The sequence below is a fragment of the Schistocerca piceifrons genome, unplaced genomic scaffold (genome assembly GCF_021461385.2).
Source record: "Schistocerca piceifrons isolate TAMUIC-IGC-003096 unplaced genomic scaffold, iqSchPice1.1 HiC_scaffold_2489, whole genome shotgun sequence".
NCBI classification, from domain to species: Eukaryota; Metazoa; Arthropoda; class Insecta; order Orthoptera; family Acrididae; genus Schistocerca; species Schistocerca piceifrons.
In genome coordinates, this window is record NW_025728433.1 from 30,677 (window position 1) to 53,858 (window position 23,182).

A 23,182-nucleotide genomic window follows, 5' to 3' on the forward strand; every position below is an offset into this window, starting at 1 on the left:
TCACTGGAATGGTTCAAAACATAGTCAGTAAGAAGAGTCAGCCTTCTTGTCCTTAAGTTGGCATTGTGCCTTTTGTATTTAATTCCGATGCAATTTCTGTGTTTCATCGTCAATAAGAGGGTCCAAGGGATACAGTAAACCTGGAGTGAAGCACCGGAATCTATAACTAGAATCACAGTAATGATTCAAAACATAGACAGTAAGAAGAGTCAGTCTCCTTCTACTTAAGTCGGCATTGTGCCATTTGCATTTAATTCCGATGCAATTTCTGTGTTTCATCGTCAATAAGAATGCCCAAGGGATACAGTAAACCTGAAGTGAAGCATCGGAATCTATAACTAGTGTCACAGGATTGGTTTAAATCATAGTCAGTAAGAAGAGTCAGTCTTCTTGTACTTATGTCGGCATTGTGCTTTCGTATTTAATTCCGATGCAATTTCTGTGTTTCACCGTCAATAAGAAGGTCAGAGGGATACAGTAAACCTGAAGTGAAGCATCGGAATCTGTAACTAGTGTCACAGGAATGGTTCAAACGTAGACAGTAAGAAGAGTCAGTCTTTTTGTACTTAAGTCGGCATTGTGCATTTTGTATTTATTTCCGTTGCTATTTCTGTGTTTCATCGTCAATAAGAAAGTCAGAGGTATACAGTAAACCTGAAATGAAGCATCGGACTGTATAACTAGTGTCACAGAAATGGTTCAAAACGTAGACAGTAGGAAGAGTCAGTCTTCTTATACTAAAGTCGGCATTGTGCCTTTTGAATTTAATTCCGATGCAATTTCTGTGTTTCATCGTCAATAAGGAGGTCCAAGGGAAACAGTAAACCTGAAGTGAAGCATCGGAATCTATAAATAGTGTCACAGGAATGGTCAAAACATAGACAGTACGAAGAGATAGTCTTCTTGTAGTTATGTCGGCATAGTGGCTTTTGTATTTAATTCCAATGCAATGTCTGTGTTTGATCGTCAAAAAGAAGGTCAGAGGGATATAGTAAACCTGAAGTGATGCATCGGAATCTATAACTAGTGTCACAGGAATGTTTCAGAACATAGTCAGTAAGAAGAGTCAGTCTTCTTGTCCTTAAGTCGGCATTGTGCCTTTTGTATTTAATTTCGATGCAATTTCTGTGTTTCATCGTCAATAACAAGGTCCAAGGGATACAGTAAACGTGGAGTGAAGCATCGGAATCTATAACTAGTGTCACAGGAATGGTTCAAAACATAGACAGTAAGAAGATTCAAATTCGTGTACTTAAGTCGGCATTCTGCCTTTTCAATTTAATTCCGATGCAATTTCTGTGTTTCATCGTCAATGAGAAGGTCACATGGATACAGTAAACCTGAAGTGAAGCTTTGGAATCTATAACTAGTGTCACAGGAATAGTTCAAAACAAAGTCAGTAAGAAGAGTCAGTCCTCTTGTAGTTATGTCGGCATTATGCCTTTCGTATTTAATTCCGATGCAATTTCTGTGTGTCACCGTCAATAAGAAGGTCAGCGTGATACAGTAAACCTGCAGTGAAGCATCGGAATCTATAACTAGTGTCACAGGAATGGTTCAATCATAGACAGTAAGAAGGGTCAGTCTTCCTGTACTTAAGTCGGCATTGTGCCTTTTGAATTTAATTCCGATGCAATTTCTGTGTTTCATTGTCAATAAGAAGGTCAGAGGGATACAGTGAACCTGAAGTGAAGCATCGTAATCTATAACTAGTGTCACAGGAATGGTTCAAAACATAGTCAGTAAGAGGAGTCAGTCTTCTTGTCCTTAAGTCGGCATTGTGCCTTTTGTATTTAATTCCGATTCAATTTCTGTGTTTCATCGTCAATAAGAAGGTACAAGGGATACAGTAAACCTGAAGTGAAGCGTCGGAATCTATAACTAGTGTCACAGGAATGTTTCAAAACTTAGACAGTAGGAAGAGTCACTGTTCTTGTACTTAAGTCGGCATTGTGCCTTTTGTATTTAATTCCGATGCAATTTCTGTGATTCATCGTCAATAAGAAGGTCCAAGGGATACAGTAAACCTGAAGTGAAGCATCGGAATATACAACTTGCGTCACAGGATTGGTTCAAACATAGTCAGTAAGAAGAGTCAGTCTTCTTGTACTTAAGTTGGTATTGTGCCTTTCGTATTTAATTCCGATGCAATTTCTGTGTTTCACCGTCAATAAGAAGGTCAGAGGGATACAGTAAACCTGAAGTGAAGCATCGGAATCTGTAACTAGTGTCACAGGAAAGGTTCAAACGTAGACAGTAAGAAGAGTCAGTCTTCTTGTACTAAGGTCGGCATTGTGCCTTTTCTATTTAATTCCAATGCAAATTCTGTGTTTCGTCGTAAATAAGAAGGTCCAAGGGATACAGTAAACCTGGAGTGAAGCATCGGAATCTATAACTAGTGTCACTGGAATGGTTCAAAACATAGTCAGTAAGAAGAGTCAGCCTTCTTGTCCTTAAGTTGGCATTGTGCCTTTTGTATTTAATTCCGATGCAATTTCTGTGTTTCATCGTCAATAAGAGGGTCCAAGGGATACAGTAAACCTGGAGTGAAGCACCGGAATCTATAACTAGAATCACAGTAATGATTCAAAGCATAGACAGTAAGAAGAGTCAGTCTCCTTGTACTTAAGTCGGCATTGTGCCATTTGCATTTAATTCCGATGCAATTTCTGTGTTTCATCGTCAATAAGAATGTCCAAGGGTTACAGTAAACCTGAAGTGAAGCATCGGAATCTATAACTAGTGTCACAGGATTGGTTTAAATCATAGTCAGTAAGAAGAGTCAGTCTTCTTGTACTTATGTCGGCATTGTGCTTTCGTATTTAATTCCGATGCAATTTCTGTGTTTCACCGTCAATAAGAAGGTCAGAGGGATACAGTAAACCTGAAGTGAAGCATCGGAATCTGTAACTAGTGTCACAGGAATGGTTCAAACGTAGACAGTAAGAAGAGTCAGTCTTTTTGTACTTAAGTCGGTTTTATGCCTTTCGTATTTAATTCCGATGCAATTTCTGTGTTTCACCGTCAACAAGAAGGTCAGAGGGATACAGTAAACCTGAAGTGAAGCATCGGAATCTGCAACTAGTGTCACAGGAATGGTTCAAACGTAGACAGTAAGAAGAGTCAGTCTTCTTGTACTTAAGTCGGCATTGTGCCTTTCGTATTTAATTCCGGTGCAATTTCTGTGTTTCACCGTCAATAAGAAGGTCAGAGGGATACAGTAAACCTGAAGTGAAACATCGGAATCTGTAACTAGTGTCACAGGAATGGTTCAAACGTAGACAGTAAGAAGTGTCAGTCTACTTGTACTTAAGTCGGCATTGTGCCTTTTCTATTTAATTCCGATGCAATTTCTGTGTTTCGTCGTCAATAAGGAGGTTCAAGGGATACATTAAACCTGGAGTGAAGCATCGGAATCTATAACTAGTGTCAATGGAATGGTTCATAACATAGACAGTAAGACGAGTCAGTCTTCTTGTAGTTAAGTCGGCAATGTGCCTTTCGTATTTCATTCCGATGCAATTTCTGTGTTTCATTGTCAATAAGAAGGTTCAGGGGATACAATAAACCTGAAGTGAAGATTCGGAATCTATAACTAGTGTCACAGGAATGGTTCAAAACATAGTCAGTAAGAAGAGTCAGTCTTCTTGTACTTAAGTCGGCATTGTGCCATTTCTATTTAATTCCGATGCAATTTCTGTGTTTCATCGTCAATACCAAGGTCCAAGGGATATTGTAAACCTGGAGTGAAGCATCGGAATTTATAACTAGTACACAGGAATGGTTCAAAACATAGTCAGTAAGAAGAGACAGTCTTCTTGTCCTTAAGTCGGCATTGTGCCTTTTGTATTTAATTCCGATGCAATTTCTGTGTTTCATCGTCAATAAGAAGGTACAAGGGATACAGTAAACCTGAAGTGAAGCTTCGGAATCTATAACTAGTGTCACAGGAATGGTTCAAAACATAGTCAGTAAGAAGAGTCAGTCTTCTTGTACTTAAGTCGGCATTGTGCCATTTCTATATAATTCCGATGCAATTTCTGTGTTTCATCGTCAATAACAAGGTCCAAGGGATATAGTAAACCTGGAGTGAAGCATCGGAATTTATAACTAGTACACAGGAATGGTTCAAAACATAGTCAGAAAAGAGAGTCAGTTTTCTTGTCCTTAAGTTGGCATTCTGCCTTTTGTATTTAATTCCGATGCAGATTCTGTGTTACATCGTCAATAAGAAGGTCGGCGGGATACAGTAAACCTGAAATGACGCATCGGAATCCACAACTAGTGTCACAGGAATGGTTCAAAACATAGACAGTAGGAAGAGTCAGTCTTCTTGTACTTAAGTCGGCATTGTGCCTTTTGTATTTAATTCCGATGCAATATCTGTGTTTCATCGTCAATAAGAAGGTCCAAGGTATACAGTAAACCTGAAGTAAAGCATCGAAATCTATAGCTAGTGTCACAAGAATGTTTCAAACTATAATCAGTAAGAAGAGTCAGTTTTCTTATACTTATGTCGGCGTTGTGCATTTTCTATTTAATTCCGATGCAATTTCTGTGTCTCATCGTCAATAAGAAGGTCCAAGGGATACAGCTAACCTGAAGTGAAGCATCGGAATCTATAACTAGTGTCACAGGAATGGTTCAAAACATAGACAGTAAGAAGGGTCAGTCTTCTTATACGTAAGGCGGCATAGTGCCTATTTTATTTAATTCCGATGCAATTTCTGTGTTTCATCGTCAATAAGAAGGTCAGAGCGATACAGTAAACCTGAAGTGAAGCATCGGAATCTATAACTAGTGTCGCAGGAATGGTTCAAAACATAGTCAGTAAGAAGAGTCAGTCTTCTTGTACTTAAGTCGGCATTGTGCCTTTTGTATTTAATTCCGATGCAATTTCTGTGTTTCATCGTCAATAACAAGGTCCAAGGGATACAGTAAACGTGGAGTGAAGCATCGGAATCTATAACTAGTGTCACAGGAATGGTTCAAAACATAGACAGTAAGAAGATTCAAATTCGTGTACTTAAGTCGGCATTGTGCCTTTTCAATTTAATTCCGATGCAATTTCTGTGTTTCATCGTCAATGAGAAGGTCACATGGATACAGTAAACCTGAAGTGAAGCTTTGGAATCTATAACTAGTGTCACAGGAATAGTTCAAAACAAAGTCAGTAAGAAGAGTCAGTCCTCTTGTAGTTATGTCGGCATTATGCCTTTCGTATTTAATTCCGATGCAATTTCTGTGTGTCACCGTCAATAAGAAGGTCAGAGTGATACAGTAAACCTGCAGTGAAGCATCGGAATCTATAACTAGTGTCACAGGAATGGTTCAATCATAGACAGTAAGAAGGGTCAGTCTTCCTGTACTTAATCCGGCATTGTGCCTTTTGAATTTAATTCCGATGCAATTTCTGTGTTTCATTGTCAATAAGAAGGTCAGAGGGATACAGTGAACCTGAAGTGAAGCATCGTAATCTATAACTAGTGTCACAGGAATGGTTCAAAACATAGTCAGTAAGAAGAGTCAGTCTTCTTGTCCTTAAGTCGGCATTGTGCTTTTTGTATTTAATTCCGATTCAATTTCTGTGTTTCATCGTCAATAAGAAGGTACAAGGGATACAGTAAACCTGAAGTGAAGCGTCGGAATCTATAACTAGTGTCACAGGAATGTTTCAAAACTTAGACAGTAGGAAGAGTCACTGTTCTTGTACTTAAGTCGGCATTGTGCCTTTTGTATTTAATTCCGATGCAATTTCTGTGATTCATCGTCAATAAGAAGGTCCAAGGGATACAGTAAACCTGAAGTGAAGCATCGGAATATACAACTTGCGTCACAGGATTGGTTCAAACATAGTCAGTAAGAAGAGTCAGTCTTCTTGTACTTAAGTTGGTATTGTGCCTTTCGTATTTAATTCCGATGCAATTTCTGTGTTTCACCGTCAATAAGAAGGTCAGAGGGATACAGTAAACCTGAAGTGAAGCATCGGAATCTGTAACTAGTGTCACAGGAAAGGTTCAAACGTAGACAGTAAGAAGAGTCAGTCTTCTTGTACTAAGGTCGGCATTGTGCCTTTTCTATTTAATTCCAATGCAAATTCTGTGTTTCGTCGTAAATAAGAAGGTCCAAGGGATACAGTAAACCTGGAGTGAAGCATCGGAATCTATAACTAGTGTCACTGGAATGGTTCAAAACATAGTCAGTAAGAAGAGTCAGCCTTCTTGTCCTTAAGTTGGCATTGTGCCTTTTGTATTTAATTCCGATGCAATTTCTGTGTTTCATCGTCAATAAGAGGGTCCAAGGGATACAGTAAACCTGGAGTGAAGCACCGGAATCTATAACTAGAATCACAGTAATGATTCAAAACATAGACAGTAAGAAGAGTCAGTCTCCTTGTACTTAAGTCGGCATTGTGCCATTTGCATTTAATTCCGATGCAATTTCTGTGTTTCATCGTCAATAAGAATGTCCAAGGGATACAGTAAACCTGAAGTGAAGCATCGGAATCTATAACTAGTGTCACAGGATTGGTTTAAATCATAGTCAGTAAGAAGAGTCAGTCTTCTTGTACTTATGTCGGCATTGTGCTTTCGTATTTAATTCCGATGCAATTTCTGTGTTTCACCGTCAATAAGAAGGTCAGAGGGATACAGTAAACCTGAAGTGAAGCATCGGAATCTGTAACTAGTGTCACAGGAATGGTTCAAACGTAGACAGTAAGAAGAGTCAGTCTTTTTGTACTTAAGTCGGCATTGTGCATTTTGTATTTATTTCCGTTGCTATTTCTGTGTTTCATCGTCAATAAGAAAGTCAGAGGTATACAGTAAACCTGAAATGAAGCATCGGACTGTATAACTAGTGTCACAGAAATGGTTCAAAACGTAGACAGTAGGAAGAGTCAGTCTTCTTATACTAAAGTCGGCATTGTGCCTTTTGAATTTAATTCCGATGCAATTTCTGTGTTTCATCGTCAATAAGGAGGTCCAAGGGAAACAGTAAACCTGAAGTGAAGCATCGGAATCTATAAATAGTGTCACAGGAATGGTCAAAACATAGACAGTACGAAGAGATAGTCTTCTTGTAGTTATGTCGGCATAGTGGCTTTTGTATTTAATTCCAATGCAATGTCTGTGTTTGATCGTCAAAAAGAAGGTCAGAGGGATATAGTAAACCTGAAGTGAGGCATCGGAATCTATAACTAGTGTCACAGGAATGTTTCAGAACATAGTCAGTAAGAAGAGTCAGTCTTCTTGTCCTTAAGTCGGCATTGTGCCTTTTGTATTTAATTTCGATGCAATTTCTGTGTTTCATCGGCAATAAGGTCAGAGGGATACACTAAACCTGAAGTGATGCATCGGAATCTATAACTAGTGTCACAGGAATGGTACAAAACATAGACTGTAGGAAGAGTCAGTCTTCTTGTACTTAAGTCGGCATTGTGCCTTTTGTATTAAATTCCGATGCAATTTCTGTGTTTCATCGTCAATAAGAAGGTCAGAGGGATACAGTACACCTGAAGTAAAGCATCGGAATCCAAAAGTAGTGTCACAGGAATGGTTCAAAACATAGACAGTAGGAAGAGCTAGTCTTCTTGTACGTAAGTCGGCATTTTGCCTTTTGTATTTAATTCCGATGCAATTTCTGTGTTTCATCGTCAATAAGAAGGTCCAAGGTATACAGTAAACCTGAAGTGAAGCATCGGAATCTATAACTAGTGTCACAGGAATGGTTCAAAGCATAGTCAGTAAGAAGAGTCAGTCTTTTTGTACTTAAGTCGGCTTTGTGCATTTTCTATTTAATTCCGATGCAATTTCTGTGTTTCATTGTCAATAAGAATGTCCAAGGGATATAGTAACCCTGGACTGAAGCATCGGAATCTATAACTAGTGTCGCAGGAATGGTTCAAACATAGACAGTAAGAAGAGTCATTCTTCTTGTACATAAGTCGAAATTGTGGCTTTTCTATTTAATTCGGATGCAATTTCTGTGATTCATCGTCAATGAGAAGGTCAGAGGGATACAATAAACCTGAAGGGAGGCATCGGAATATATCACTAGTAACACAGGAATGGTTCAAATCAAAGTCAGCAAGAAGAGTCAGTCTTCTTGACATTAAGTCGGCATTGTGCCTTTTGTATTTAATTCCGGTGCAATTTCTGTGCTTCATCGTCAATAAGAAGGTCCAAGGGATACAGTAAACCTGGAGGGAAGAATCGAAATGTATAACTAGTGTCACAGGAATGGTTCAAAACATAGACAGTAAGAAGAGACAGTCTTCGTGTACTTAAGCCGGGATTTTGCATTTTGTATTTACTTCCGATGCAATTTCTGTGTTTCATGGTCAATAAGATGGTCCAGGGGATACAGCAAACCTGAAGTGAAGCATCGGAATCTATAGCTAGTGTCACAGGAATGTTTCAAAACATAGACAGTCGGAAGAGTCAATGTTGTGGTGCTTAAGTCGGCATTGTGCCTTTTGTATTTAATTCCGATGCAGTTTCTGTGCTTCATCGTCAATAAGAAGGTACAAGGGATACAGTAAACCTGAAGTGAAGCGTCGGAATCTAAAACTAGTGTCACAGGAATGTTTCAAATCATAGACAGTAGGAAGAGTCACTGTTCATGTACTTAAGTCGGCATTGTGCCTTTTGTATTTAATTCCGATGCAAATTCTGTGTTTCATCGTCAATAAGAAGGTCCAAGGGATACAATAAACCTCAAGTGAAGCATCGGAATCAATATCTAGAGTAACAGGAATGGTTCAAAACATAGTCAGTATTAAGAGTCGGTCTTCATGTACTTAAGACGGCATTGTGCCTTTTGTATTTAATTCCGATTCAATTACTGTGTTTCATCGTCAATAAGAAGGTACAAGGGATACAGTAAACCTGAAGTGAAGCGTTGGAATCTAAAACTAGTGTCACAGGAATGTTTCAAATCATAGACAGTAGGAAGAGTCACTGTTCTTGTACTTAAGTCGGCATTGTGCCTTTTGTATTTAATTCCGATGCAATTTTAGTGTTTCATCGTCAGTAAGAGGGTCCAAGGGATACAGTAAACCTGGAGTGAAACATCGGAATCTATAACTAGTGTCACAGGAATTGTTCAAAACGTAGACAGTAAGAAGAGTCAGTCTTCTTGTACTTAAGTCGGCATTATGCATTTTGTATTTAATTCCGATGCAATTTCTGTGTCTCATCGTCAATAAGAAGGTCCAAATGATACAGTAAACCTGGAGTGTAGCATCGGAATCTATAACTAGTGGCCCAGGAATGGTTCAAAACATTGACAGTAAGAAGAGTTAATCTTCGTGTACTTAAGTCGAATTTGTGCCTTTTCTATTTAATTCCGATGCAATTTCTGTGATTCATCGTCAATAAGAAGGTCAGAGGGATACAAGAAACCTGAAGTGAGGCATCGGAATATATCACTAGTAACACAGGAATGGTTCAAATCAAAGTCAGCAAGAAGAGTCAGTCTTCTTGTCCTTAAGTCGGCATTGTGCCTTTTGTATTTATTTCCGGTGAAATTTCTGTGTTTCATTGTAAATAAGAGGGTCAGAGGGATACACTGAACCTGAAGTGAAGCATCGTAATCTATAACTAGTGTCACAGGAATGGTTAAAAACATAGTCAGTAAGAAGAGTCAGTCTTCTTGTCCTTAAGTCGGCATTGTGCTTTTTGTATTTAATTGCGATGCAATTTCTGTGTTTCATCGTCAATAAGAAGGTACAAGGGATACAGTAAAGCTGAAGTGAAGCGTCGGAGTCTATAACTAGTGTCACAGGAATGTTTCAAAACTTAGGCAGTAGGAAGAGTCACTGTTCTTGTACTTAAGACGGCATTGTGCCTTTTGTATTTAATTCCGATGCAATTTCTGTGTTTCATCGTCAATAAGAAGGTCCAAGGGATACAGTAAACCTGGAGTGAAGCATCGGAATCTATAACTAGTGTCACTGGAATGGTTCATAACATAGACAGAAAGAAGAGTCAGTCTTCTTGTAGTTAAGTCGGCATTGTGCCTTTCGTATTTAATTCCGATGCAATTTCTGTGTTTCACCGTCAATAAGAAGGCCAGAGGGATACAGTAAACCTGCAGTGAAGCATCGGAATCTATAACTAGTGTCACAGGAATGGTTCAAACATAGACAGTAAGAAGAGTCAGTCTTCCTGTACTTAAGTCGGCATTGTGCTTTTGTATTTAATTCCGATGGAATTTCTGTGTTTCATCGTCAATAAGAAGGTCAGAGGGATACAGTAAACCTGAAGTGAAGCATCGGAATCTATAACTAGTGTCACAGGAATGGTTCAAAACATAGTCAGTAAGAAGAGTCAGACTTCTTGTCCCTAAGTCGGCATTGTGCCTATTGTATTTAATTCCGATGCAATTTCTGTGTTTCATCGTCTATAAGAAGGTCCAAGGGATACAATAAACCTGAAGTGAAGCATCGGAATCTATAACTAGTGTCAAAGGAATGGTCAAAACATAGACAGTACGAAGAGATAGTCTTCTTGTACTTATGTCGGCATTGTGGCTTTTGTATTTAATTCCGATGCAATGTCTGTGTGTCATCGTCAAAAAGAAGGTCAGAGGGATATAGTAAACCTGAAGTGATGCATCGGAATCTATAACTAGTGTCACAGGAATGTTTCAAAACATAGTCAGTAAGAAGAGTCAGTCTTCTTGTCTTTAAGTCGGCATTGTGCCTTTTGTATTTAATTCCGATGCAATTTCTGTGTTTCATCGGCAATAAGGTCAGAGGGATACACTAAACCTGAAGTGATGCATCGGAATCTATAACTAGTGTCACAGGAATGGTACAAAACATAGACTGTAGGAAGAGTCAGTCTTCTTGTACTTAAGTCGGCATTGTGCCTTTTGTATTAAATTCCGATGCAATTTCTGTGTTTCATCGTCAATAAGAAGGTCAGAGGGATACAGTAAACCTGAAGTAAAGCATCGGAATCCAAAAGAAGTGTCACAGGAATGGTTCAAAACATAGACAGTAGGAAGAGCTAGTCTTCTTGTACGTAAGCCAGCATTTTGCCTTTTGTATTTAATTCCAATGCAATTTCTGTGTTTCATCGTCAATAAGAAGGTCCAAGGTATACAGTAAACCTGAAGTGAAGCATCGGAATCTATAACTAGTGTCACAAGAATGGTTTAAAACATAGTCAGTAAGAAGAGTCAGTCTTCTTGTACTTAAGTCGGCTTTGTGCATTTTCTATTTAATTCCGATGCAATTTCTGTGTTTCATTGTCAATAAGAATGTCCAAGGGATATAGTAACCCTGGACTGAAGCATCGGAATCTATAACTAGTGTCGCAGGAATGGTTCAAATCATAGACAGTAAGAAGAGTCAGTCTTCTTGTACTTAAGTCGAAATTGTGGCTTTTCTATTTAATTCGGATGCAATTTTTGTGATTCATCGTCAATAAGAAGGTCAGAGGGATACAATAAACCTGAAGGGAGGCATCGGAATATATCACTAGTAACACAGGAATGGTTCAAATCAAAGTCAGCAAGAAGAGTCGGTCTTCTTGTCCTTAAGTCGGCAATGTGCCTTTTGTATTTAATTCCGGTGCAATTTCTGTGCTTCATCGTCAATAAGAAGGTCCAAGGGATACAGTAAACCTGGAGGGAAGAATCGGAATGTATAACTAGTGTCACAGGAATGGTTCAAAACATAGACAGTAAGAAGAGACAGTCTTCGTGTACTTAAGCCGGGATTTTGCATTTTGTATTTACTTCCGATGCAATTTCTGTGTTTCATGGTCAATAAGATGGTCCAAGGGATACAGCAAACCTGAAGTGAAGCATCGGAATCTATAGCTAGTGTCACAGGAATGATTCAAAACATAGACAGTCGGAAGAGTCAATGTTGTGGTGCTTAAGTCGGCATTGTGCCTTTTGTATTTAATTCCGATTCAATTTCTGTGTTTCATCGTCAATAAGAAGGTACAAGGGATACAGTAAACCTGAAGTGAAGCGTTGGAATCTAAAACTAGTGTCACAGGAATGTTTCAAATCATACACAGTAGGAAGAGTCACTGTTCTTGTACTTAAGTCGGCATTGTGCCTTTTGTATTTAATTCCGATGCAATTTTAGTGTTTCATCGTCAATAAGAGGGTCCAAGGGATACAGTAAACATGGAGTGAAACATCGGAATCTATAACTAGTGTCACAGGAATGGTTCAAAACGTAGACAGTAAGAAGAGTCAGTCTTCTTGTACTTAAGTCGGCATTGTGCCTTTTGTATTTAATTCCGGTGCAATTTCTGTGTTTCATTATAAATAAGAGGGTCAGAGGGATACACTGATCCTGAAGTGAAGCATCCTAATCTATAACTAGTGTCACAGGAATGGTTCAAAACATAGTCAGTAAGAAGAGTCAGTCTTCTTGTCCTTAAGTCGGCATTGTGCCTTTTGTATTTAATTGCGACGCAATTTCTGTGTTTCATCGTCAATAAGAAGGTACAAGGGATACAGTAAACCTGAAGTGAAGCGTCGGAGTCTATAACTAGTGTCACAAGAATGTCTCAAAACTTAGACAGTAGGAAGAGTCACTGTTCTTGTACTTAAGTCGGCATTGTGCCTTTTGTATTTAATTCCGATGCAATTTCTGTGTTTCATCGTCAATAAGAAGGTCCAAGGGATACAGTGAACCTGAAGTGAAGCATCGGAATCTACAACTAGTGTCACAGGATTGGTTCAAACATAGTCAGTAAGAAGAGTCAGTCTTCTTGTACTTCTGTCGGTATTGTGCCTTTCGTATTTAATTCCGATGCAATTTCTGTGTTTCACCGTCAATTAGAAGGTCAGAGGGATACAGTAAACCTGAAGGGAAGCATCGGAATCTGTAACTAGCGTCACAGGAATGGTTCAAACGTAGACAGTAAGAAGAGTCAGTCTTCTTGTACTTAAGTCGGCATTGTGCCTTTTCTATTTAATTCCGATGCAATTTCTGTGTTTCGTCGTCAATAAGAAGGTCCAAGGGATACAGTACACCTGGAGTGAAGCATCGGAATCTATAACAAGTGTCACTGGAATGGTTCATAACATAGACAGAAAGAAGAGTCAGTCATCTTGTAGTTAAGTCGGCATTGTGCCTTTCGTATTTAATTCCGATGCAATTTCTGTGTTTCACCGTCAATAAGAAGGTCAGAGGGATACAGTAAACCTGCAGTGAAGCATCGGAATCTATAACTAGTGTCACAGGAATGGTTCAAACATAGACAGTAAGAAGAGTCAGTCTTCCTGTACTTAAGTCGGCATTGTGCCTTTCGTATTTAATTCCGATGCAATTTCTGTGTTTCACCGTCAATAAGAAGGTCAGAGGGATACAGTAAACCTGAAGTGAAGCATCGGAATCTATAACTAGTGTCACAGGAATGGTTCAAAACATAGTCAGTAAGAAGAGTCAGACTTCTTGTCCCTAAGTCGGCATTGTGCCTTTTGTATTTAATTCCGATGCAATTTCTGTGTTTCATCGTCTATAAGAAGGTCCAAGGGATACAGTAAACCTGGAGTGAAGTACCGGAATCTATAACTAGAATCACAGTAAAGATTAAAACATAGACAGTAAGAAGAGTCAGTCTCCTTGTACTTAAGTCGGCATTGTGCCATTTGCATTTAATTCCGAAGCAATTTCTGTGTTTCATTGTCAATAAGAATATCCAGGGGATACAGTAAACCTGAAGTGAAGCATCGGAATCTATAACTAGTGTCACAGAAATGGTTTAAATCATAGTCAGTAAGAAGAGTCAGTCTTCTTGTACTTATGTCGGCATTGTGCTTTCGTATTTAATTCCGATGCAATTTCTGTGTTTCACCGTCAATAAGAAGGTCAGAGGGATACAGCAAACCTGTAGTGAAGCATCGGAATCTATAACTAGTCTCACAGGAATGGTTCAAACGTAGACAATAAGAGGAGTCAGTTTTTTTGTACTTAAGTCGGCATTGTGCATTTTGTATTCATTTCCGTTGCTATTTCTGTTTCATCGTCAATAAGAAGGTCAGAGGTATACAGTAAACCTGAAATGAATCATCGGACTCTATAACTAGTGTCACAGAAATGGTTTAAAACGTAGACAGTAGGAAGAGTCAGTCTTCTTATACTAAAGTCGGCATTGTGCCTTTTGAATTTAATTCCGATGCAATTTCTGTGTTTCATCGTCAATAAGAAGGTCCAAGGGAAACAGTAAACCTGAAGTGAAGCATCGGAATCTATAACTAGTGTCACAGGAATGGTCAAAACATAGACAGTACGAAGAGATAGTCTTCTTGTACTTATGTCGGCATTGTGGCTTTTGTATTTAATTCCGATGCAATGTCTGTGTTTCATCGTCAAAAAGAAGGTCAGAGGGATATAGTAAACCTGAAGTGATGCATCGGAATCTATAACTAGTGTCACAGGAATGTTTCAAAACATAGTCAGTAAGAAGAGTCGGTCTTCTTGTCTTTAAGTCGGCATTGTGCCTTTTGTATTTAATTCCGATGCAATTTCTGTGTTTCATCGGCAATAAGGTCAGAGGGATACACTAAACCTGAAGTGATGCATCGGAATCTATAACAAGTGTCACAGGAATGGTACAAAACATAGACTGTAGGAAGAGTCAGTCTTCTTGTACTTACGTCGGCATTGTGCCTTTTGTATTAAATTCCGATGCAATTTCTGTGTTTCATCGTCAATAAGAAGGTCAGAGGGATACAGTAAACCTGAAGTAAAGCATCGGAATCCTAAAGTAGTGTCACAGGAATGGTTCAAAACATAGACAGTAGGAAGAGCTAGTCTTCTTGTACGTAAGTCGGCATTTTGCCCTTTGTATTTAATTCCGATGCAATTTCTGTGTTTCATCGTCAATAAGAAGGTCCAAGGTATACAGTAAACGTGAAGTGAAGCATCGGAATCTATAACTAGTGTCACAAGAATGGTTTAAAACATAGTCAGTAAGAAGAGTCAGTCTTCTTGTACTTAAGTCGGCTTTGTGCATTTTCTATTTAATTCCGATGAAATTTCTGTGTTTCATTGTCAATAAGAATGTCCAAGGGATATAGTAAAACTGGACTGAAGCATCGGAATCTATAGGTAGTGTCACAGGAATGGTTCAAAACATAGACAGTAAGAAGAGTCAGTCTTCTTGTACTTAAGTCGAAATTGTGGCTTTTCTATTTAATTCGGATGCAATTTCTGTGATTCATCGTCAACAAGAAGGTCAGAGGGATACAATAAACCTGTAGGGAGGCATCGGAATATATCACTAGTAACACAGGAATGGTTCAAATCAAAGTCAGCAAGTAGAGTCAGTCTTCTTGTCCTTAAGTCGGCATTGTGCCTTTTGTATTTAATTCCGGTGCAATTTCTGTGCTTCATCGTCAATAAGAAGGTCCAAGGGATACAGTAAACCTGGAGGAAAGAATCGGAATCTATAACTAGTGTCACAGGAATGGTTCGAAACATAGATTGTAAGAAGAGTCAGTCTTCGTGTACTTAAGCCGGGATTTTGCATTTTGTATTTACTTCCGATGCAATGTCTGTGTTTCATGGTCAATAAGAAGGTCCAAGGGATACAGCAAACCTGAAGTGAAGCATCGGAATCTATAGCTAGTGTCACAGGAATGATTCAAAAGATAGACAGTTGGAAGAGTCAATGTTCTGGTACTTAAGTCGGCATTGTGCCTTTTGTATTTAATTCCGATGCAGTTTCTGTGCTTCATCGTCAATAAGAAGGTACAAGAAATACAGTAAACCTGGAGTGTAGCATCGGAATCTATAACTAGTGGCCCAGGAATGGTTCAAAACATTGACAGTAAGAAGAGTCAGTCTTCGTGTACTTAAGTCGGCATTGTGCATTTCGTATTAAATTCCGATTCAATTTCTGTCCTTCATCGTCAATAAGAATGTCCAAGTAATACAGTAAACCTGAAATGAAGCATCGGAATCTATAACTAGTGTCACAGGAATGGTTCAAATAATTGTCAATAAGAAGAGTCGGTCTTCATGTACTTAAGACGGCATTGTGCCTTTTGTATATAATTCCGATGCAATTTCAGTGTTTCATCGTCAATAAGAAGGTACAAGGGATACAGTAAACCGGAAGTGAAGCGTCGGAATCTAAAACTAGTGTCACAGTAATGTTTCAAATCATAGACAGTGGGAAGAGTCACTGTTCTTGTACTTAAGTCGGCATTGTGCCTTTTGTATTTAATTCCGATGCAATTTCTGTGTTTCATCGTCAATAAGAAGGTCCAAGGGATAATGTAAACCTGAAGTGAGGCATCGGAATCTACAACTAGTGTCACAGGATTGGTTCAAAACATAGACAGTAAGAAGAGACAGTCTTCTTGTACTTAAGTCGGCATTGTGCCTTTTCTATTTAATTCCGATGCATTCTCTGTGTTTCATCGTCAATACGAAGGTCAGAGGGATACAGTAAACCTGAAGTGAAGCATCGGAATCTATAACTAGTGTCACAGGAATGGTTAAAACTTAGTCAGTAAGAAGAGTCAGTCTTCTTGTACTTAAGTCGGCATTGTGCCCTTCATATTTAATTCTGATGCAATTTCTGTGTTTCACCGTCAATAAGAAGGTCAGAGGGATACAGTTAACCTGAAGTGAAGCATCGGAATCTATAACTATTGTCACAGGAATGGTTCAAACGTAGACAGTAAGAAGAGTGAGTCTTCTTGTACATAAGTCCGCATTGTGCCTTTTGTATTTAATTCCGATGCAATTTCTGTGTTTCACCGTCAATAAGAAGGTCAAAGGGATACAGTAAACCTGAAGTGAAGCATCGGAATCTATAACTAGTGACACAGGAATGGTTCAAACAAGACAGTAAGAAGAGTAAGTCTTCTTGTACTTAAGTCGGCATTGTGCCTTTTGTATTTAATTCCGATGCAATTTCTGTGTTTCATCGTCAATAAGAATGTCCAAGGGATACAGTAAACCTGAAGTGAAGCATCGGAATCTATAACTAGTGTCACAGGAATGGCTCAAATAATTGTCAATAAGAAGAGTCGGTCTTCATGTACTTAAGACAGCATTGTGCCTTTTGTATTTAATTCCGATGCAATTTCTGTGTTTCATCGTCAATAAGAAGGTACAAGTGATACAGTAAACCTGAAGTGAAGCGTCGGAATCTAAAACTAGTGTCACAGGAATGTTTCAAATCATAGACAGTAGGAAGAGTCACTGTTCTTGTTCTTAAGTCGGCCTTGTGCCTTTTGTATTTGATTCCGATGCAATTTGTGTGTTTCATCGTCTATAAGAAGGTAGAAGGGATACAGTAAACCTGGAGTGAAACATCGGAATCTATACCTAGTGTCACAGGAACGGTTCAAAACATAGACAGTAAGAAGAGTCAGTCTTCTTGTACTTAAGTCGGCACTATGCCTTTTGTATTTAATTCCGATGCAATTTCTGTGTTTCATCGTCAATAAGAAGGTCCAAGGGATACAGTAAACCTCAAGTGAAGCATCGGAATCTATAAGTAGTGTCACAGGAATGGTTCAAAACATAGTCAGTAGGAAGAGTCGGTCTTTATGTACTTAAGTCGGCATTGTGCCTTTTCTATTTATTTCCGATGCAATTTCTGTGTTTCATCGTCAATAAGAAGGTCAAAGGGATACAGTAAACCTGAAGTGAAGCATCGGAATCTATAACTAGTGTCACAGGAATGGTTCAAAACATAGACAGTAGGAGGAGACAATGTTCTGGTAGTTAAGTCGGCATTGTGCCTTTTGTATTTAATTCCGATGCAGTCTCTGTGCTTCATCGTCAATAAGAAGGTCCAAGGGATACAGTAAACCTGAAGTGAAGCATCGGAATCTACAACTAGTGTCACAGGATAGGTTCAAAACATAGACAGTAAGAAGAGTCAGTTTTCTTGTACTTAAGACGGCATTGTGCCTTTTGTATTTAATTCCGATGCAATTTCAGTGTTTCATCGTCAATAAGAAGGTACAAGGGATACAGTAAACCTGAGGTGAAACGTCGGAATCTGAAACTAGTGTCACAGGAATGTTTCAAATCATAGACAGTAGGAAGAGTCACTGTTCTTGTACTTAAGTCGGCATTGTGCTTTTTGTATTTAATTCCGATGGAATTTCTGTGTTTCATCGTCAATAAGAAGGTCCAAGGGATACAGTAAACCTGAAGTGAAGCTTCGGAATCTACAACTAGTGTCACAGGATAGGTTCAAAACATAGACAGTAAGAAGAGTCAGTTTTCTTGTACTTAAGACGGCATTGTGCCTTTTGTATTTAATTCCGATGCAATTTCAGTGTTTCATCGTCAATAAGAAGGTACAAGGGATACAGTAAACCTGAAGTGAAGCGTCGGAATCTAAAACTAGTTTCACAGGAATGTTTCAAATCATAGACAGTAGGAAGAGTCACTGTTCTTGTACTTAAGTCGGCATTGTGCCTTTTCTATTTAATTCCGATGCAATTTCTGTGTTTCATCGTAATTAAGAAGGTCAGAGGGATACAGTAAACCTGAAGTGAAGCATCGGAATCTATAAGTAGTGTCACAAGAATGGTTTAAAACTTAGTCAGTAAGAAGAGTCAGTCTTCTTGTACTTAAGTCGGCATTGTGCCCTTCATATTTAATTCCGATGCAATTTGTGTGTTTCACCGTCAATAAGAAGGTCAGAGGGATACAGTAAACCTGAAGTGAAGCATCGGAATCTATAATTAGTGTCACCGGAATGGTTCAAACGTAGACAGTAAGAAGAGTCAGTCTTCTTGTACATAAGTCGGCATTGTGCCTTATGTATTTAATTCCGATGCAATTTCTGTGTTTCATCGTCAATACGATGGTCCAAGGGAAACAGTAAACCTGAAGTGAAGCATCGGAATCGATAACTAGTGTCACAGGAATGGTCAAAACATAGACAGTACGAAGAGTCACTCTTCTTGTACTTATGTCGGCATTGTGGCTTTTGTATTTAATTCCGATGCAATTTCTGTGTTTCATCGTCAAAAAGAAGGTAAGGGGGATACAGTAAACCTGAAGTGAAGCATCGGAATCTATAACTAGTGTCACAGGAATGTTTCAAAACATAGTCAGTAAGAAGAGTCAGTCTTCTTGTCCTTAAGTCGGCATTGTGCCTTTTGTATTTAATTCCTATGCAATTTCTGTGTCTCATCGGCAATAAGGTCAGAGGGATAGAGTAAACCTCAAGTGAAGCATCGGAATCCAAAACTAGTGTCACAGGAATGGTTCAAAGCATAGACAGTGGGAAGAGTCAGTCTTCTTCTACGTAAGTCGGCATTGTGCCTTTTGGATTTTATTCCGATGCAATTTCTGTGTTTGATCGTCAATAAGAAGGTCCAATGTATACTGTAATTCTGAAGTGAAGCATCGGAATCTATGACTAGTGTCACAGGAATGGTTCAAACACAGTCAGTAAGAGGAGTCAGTCTTCTTGTGCTTAAGTCGGCATTGTGGCTTTTCAATTTAATTCCGATGAAATTTCTGTGTTTCATCGTCAATAAGAATGTCCAAGGGATACAGTAAACCTGGAGTGAAGCATCGGTATCTATAACTAGTGTCACAGGAATGGTTCAAAACATAGGCAGTAAGAAGAGTCAGTCTTCTTGTTACTTAAGTCGCAATTGTGCCTTTTCTATTTAATTCCGGTGCAATTTCTGTGATTCATCGTCAATAAGAAGGTCAGAGGGATACAATATACCTGAAGTGAAGCATCGGAATCCATAACTAGTGTCACAGGAATGGTTCAAAACAAAGTCAGTAAGAAGAGTCAGTCTTCTTGTCCTTAAGTCGGCATTGTGCCTTTTGTATTTAATTCCGATGCAATTTCTGTGTTTCATCGTCAAAAAGAAGGTAAGAGGGATACAGTAAACCTGGAGTGAAGCATCGGAATCTATAACTAGTGTCACAGGAATGGTTCAAAACATAGACAGTAAGCAGAGTCAGTCTTCGTGTACTTAAGCCGGAATTTTGCCTTTTGTATTTAATTCCGATGCAATTTCTGTGTTTCATCGTCAATAAGAAGGTCCAAGGGATACAGCAAACCTGAAGTGAAGCATCGGAATATATAACTAGTGTCACAGGAATGGTTCAAAACATAGTCAGTAAGAAGAGTCTGTCTTCTAGTACTTAAGTCGGCATTGTGGCTTTTCAATTTCATTCCGATGCAATTTCTGTGTTTCATCGTCAATAACAAGGTCCAAGGGATACAGTAAACCTTTAGTGAAGCATCGGAATCTATAACTGGTGTCAATGGAATGGTTCAAATCATAGACAGTAAGAAGAGTCAGTCTTCTTGTACTTAAGTCGGCATTGTGCCTTTTGTATTTAACTCCGATGCCATTTCAGTGTTTCATCGGCAATAAGAAACTCAGAGGGATACAGTAAACCTGAAGTGAAGCATCGGAATCTATAGCTAGTGTCACAGGTATGGTTCAAAACATAGTCAGTAAGAAGAGTGAGTCTTCTTGTCCTTAAGTAGGCATTGTGCCTTTTGTATTTAATTCCGATGCTATTTCTGTGTTTCATCGTCAATTAGAAGGTCCAAGGGATACAGTAAGCCAGGAGTGAAGCATCGGAATCTATAATTAGTGTCACAGGAATGGTTCAAAGCATAGACAGTAAGAAGAGTCAGTCTTCTTGTACTTAAGTCGGCATTATGCCTTTTGTATTTAATTCCGATGCAATTTCTGTGTTTCATCGTCAATAAGAAGGTCCAAATGATATGGTAAACCTGGAGTGTTGCATCGGAATCTATAAATAGTGTCCCATGAATGGTTCAAAGCATAGACAGTAAGAAGAGTCAGTCATCGTGTACTTAAGTCGGCATTGTGCCCTTCGAATTTAATTCCGGTGCATTTTCTGTGCTTCACCGTCAATAAGAATGTCCAAGGGATACAGTAAACCTGAAGTGAAGCATCGGAATCTATAACTAGTGTCACAGGAATGGCTCAAATAATTGTCAATAAGAAGAGTCGGTCTTCATGTACTTAAGACAGCATTGTGCCTTTTGTATTTAATTCCGATGCAATTTCTGTGTTTCATCGTCAATAAGAAGGTACAAGTGATACAGTAAACCTGAAGTGAAGCGTCGGAATCTAAAACTAGTGTCACAGGAATGTTTCAAATCATAGACAGTAGGAAGAGTCACTGTTCTTGTTCTTAAGTCGGCCTTGTGCCTTTTGTATTTGATTCCGATGCAATTTGTGTGTTTCATCGTCTATAAGAAGGTAGAAGGGATACAGTAAACCTGGAGTGAAACATCGGAATCTATACCTAGTGTCACAGGAACGGTTCAAAACATAGACAGTAAGAAGAGTCAGTCTTCTTGTACTTAAGTCGGCACTATGCCTTTTGTATTTAATTCCGATGCAATTTCTGTGTTTCATCGTCAATAAGAAGGTCCAAGGGATACAGTAAACCTCAAGTGAAGCATCGGAATCTATAAGTAGTGTCACAGGAATGGTTCAAAACATAGTCAGTAGGAAGAGTCGGTCTTTATGTACTTAAGTCGGCATTGTGCCTTTTCTATTTATTTCCGATGCAATTTCTGTGTTTCATCGTCAATAAGAAGGTCAAAGGGATACAGTAAACCTGAAGTGAAGCATCGGAATCTATAACTAGTGTCACAGGAATGGTTCAAAACATAGACAGTAGGAGGAGACAATGTTCTGGTAGTTAAGTCGGCATTGTGCCTTTTGTATTTAATTCCGATGCAGTCTCTGTGCTTCATCGTCAATAAGAAGGTCCAAGGGATACAGTAAACCTGAAGTGAAGCATCGGAATCTACAACTAGTGTCACAGGATAGGTTCAAAACATAGACAGTAAGAAGAGTCAGTTTTCTTGTACTTAAGACGGCATTGTGCCTTTTGTATTTAATTCCGATGCAATTTCAGTGTTTCATCGTCAATAAGAAGGTACAAGGGATACAGTAAACCTGAGGTGAAACGTCGGAATCTAAAACTAGTGTCACAGGAATGTTTCAAATCATAGACAGTAGGAAGAGTCACTGTTCTTGTACTTAAGTCGGCATTGTGCTTTTTGTATTTAATTCCGATGGAATTTCTGTGTTTCATCGTCAATAAGAAGGTCCAAAGGATACAGTAAACCTGAAGTGAAGCTTCGGAATCTACAACTAGTGTCACAGGATAGGTTCAAAACATAGACAGTAAGAAGAGTCAGTTTTCTTGTACTTAAGACGGCATTGTGCCTTTTGTATTTAATTCCGATGCAATTTCAGTGTTTCATCGTCAATAAGAAGGTACAAGGGATACAGTAAACCTGAAGTGAAGCGTCGGAATCTAAAACTAGTTTCACAGGAATGTTTCAAATCATAGACAGTAGGAAGAGTCACTGTTCTTGTACTTAAGTCGGCATTGTGCCTTTTCTATTTAATTCCGATGCAATTTCTGTGTTTCATCGTAATTAAGAAGGTCAGAGGGATACAGTAAACCTGAAGTGAAGCATCGGAATCTATAAGTAGTGTCACAAGAATGGTTTAAAACTTAGTCAGTAAGAAGAGTCAGTCTTCTTGTACTTAAGTCGGCATTGTGCCCTTCATATTTAATTCCGATGCAATTTGTGTGTTTCACCGTCAATAAGAAGGTCAGAGGGATACAGTAAACCTGAAGTGAAGCATCGGAATCTATAATTAGTGTCACCGGAATGGTTCAAACGTAGACAGTAAGAAGAGTCAGTCTTCTTGTACATAAGTCGGCATTGTGCCTTATGTATTTAATTCCGATGCAATTTCTGTGTTTCATCGTCAATACGATGGTCCAAGGGAAACAGTAAACCTGAAGTGAAGCATCGGAATCGATAACTAGTGTCACAGGAATGGTCAAAACATAGACAGTACGAAGAGTCACTCTTCTTGTACTTATGTCGGCATTGTGGCTTTTGTATTTAATTCCGATGCAATTTCTGTGTTTCATCGTCAAAAAGAAGGTAAGGGGGATACAGTAAACCTGAAGTGAAGCATCGGAATCTATAACTAGTGTCACAGGAATGTTTCAAAACATAGTCAGTAAGAAGAGTCAGTCTTCTTGTCCTTAAGTCGGCATTGTGCCTTTTGTATTTAATTCCTATGCAATTTCTGTGTCTCATCGGCAATAAGGTCAGAGGGATAGAGTAAACCTCAAGTGAAGCATCGGAATCCAAAACTAGTGTCACAGGAATGGTTCAAA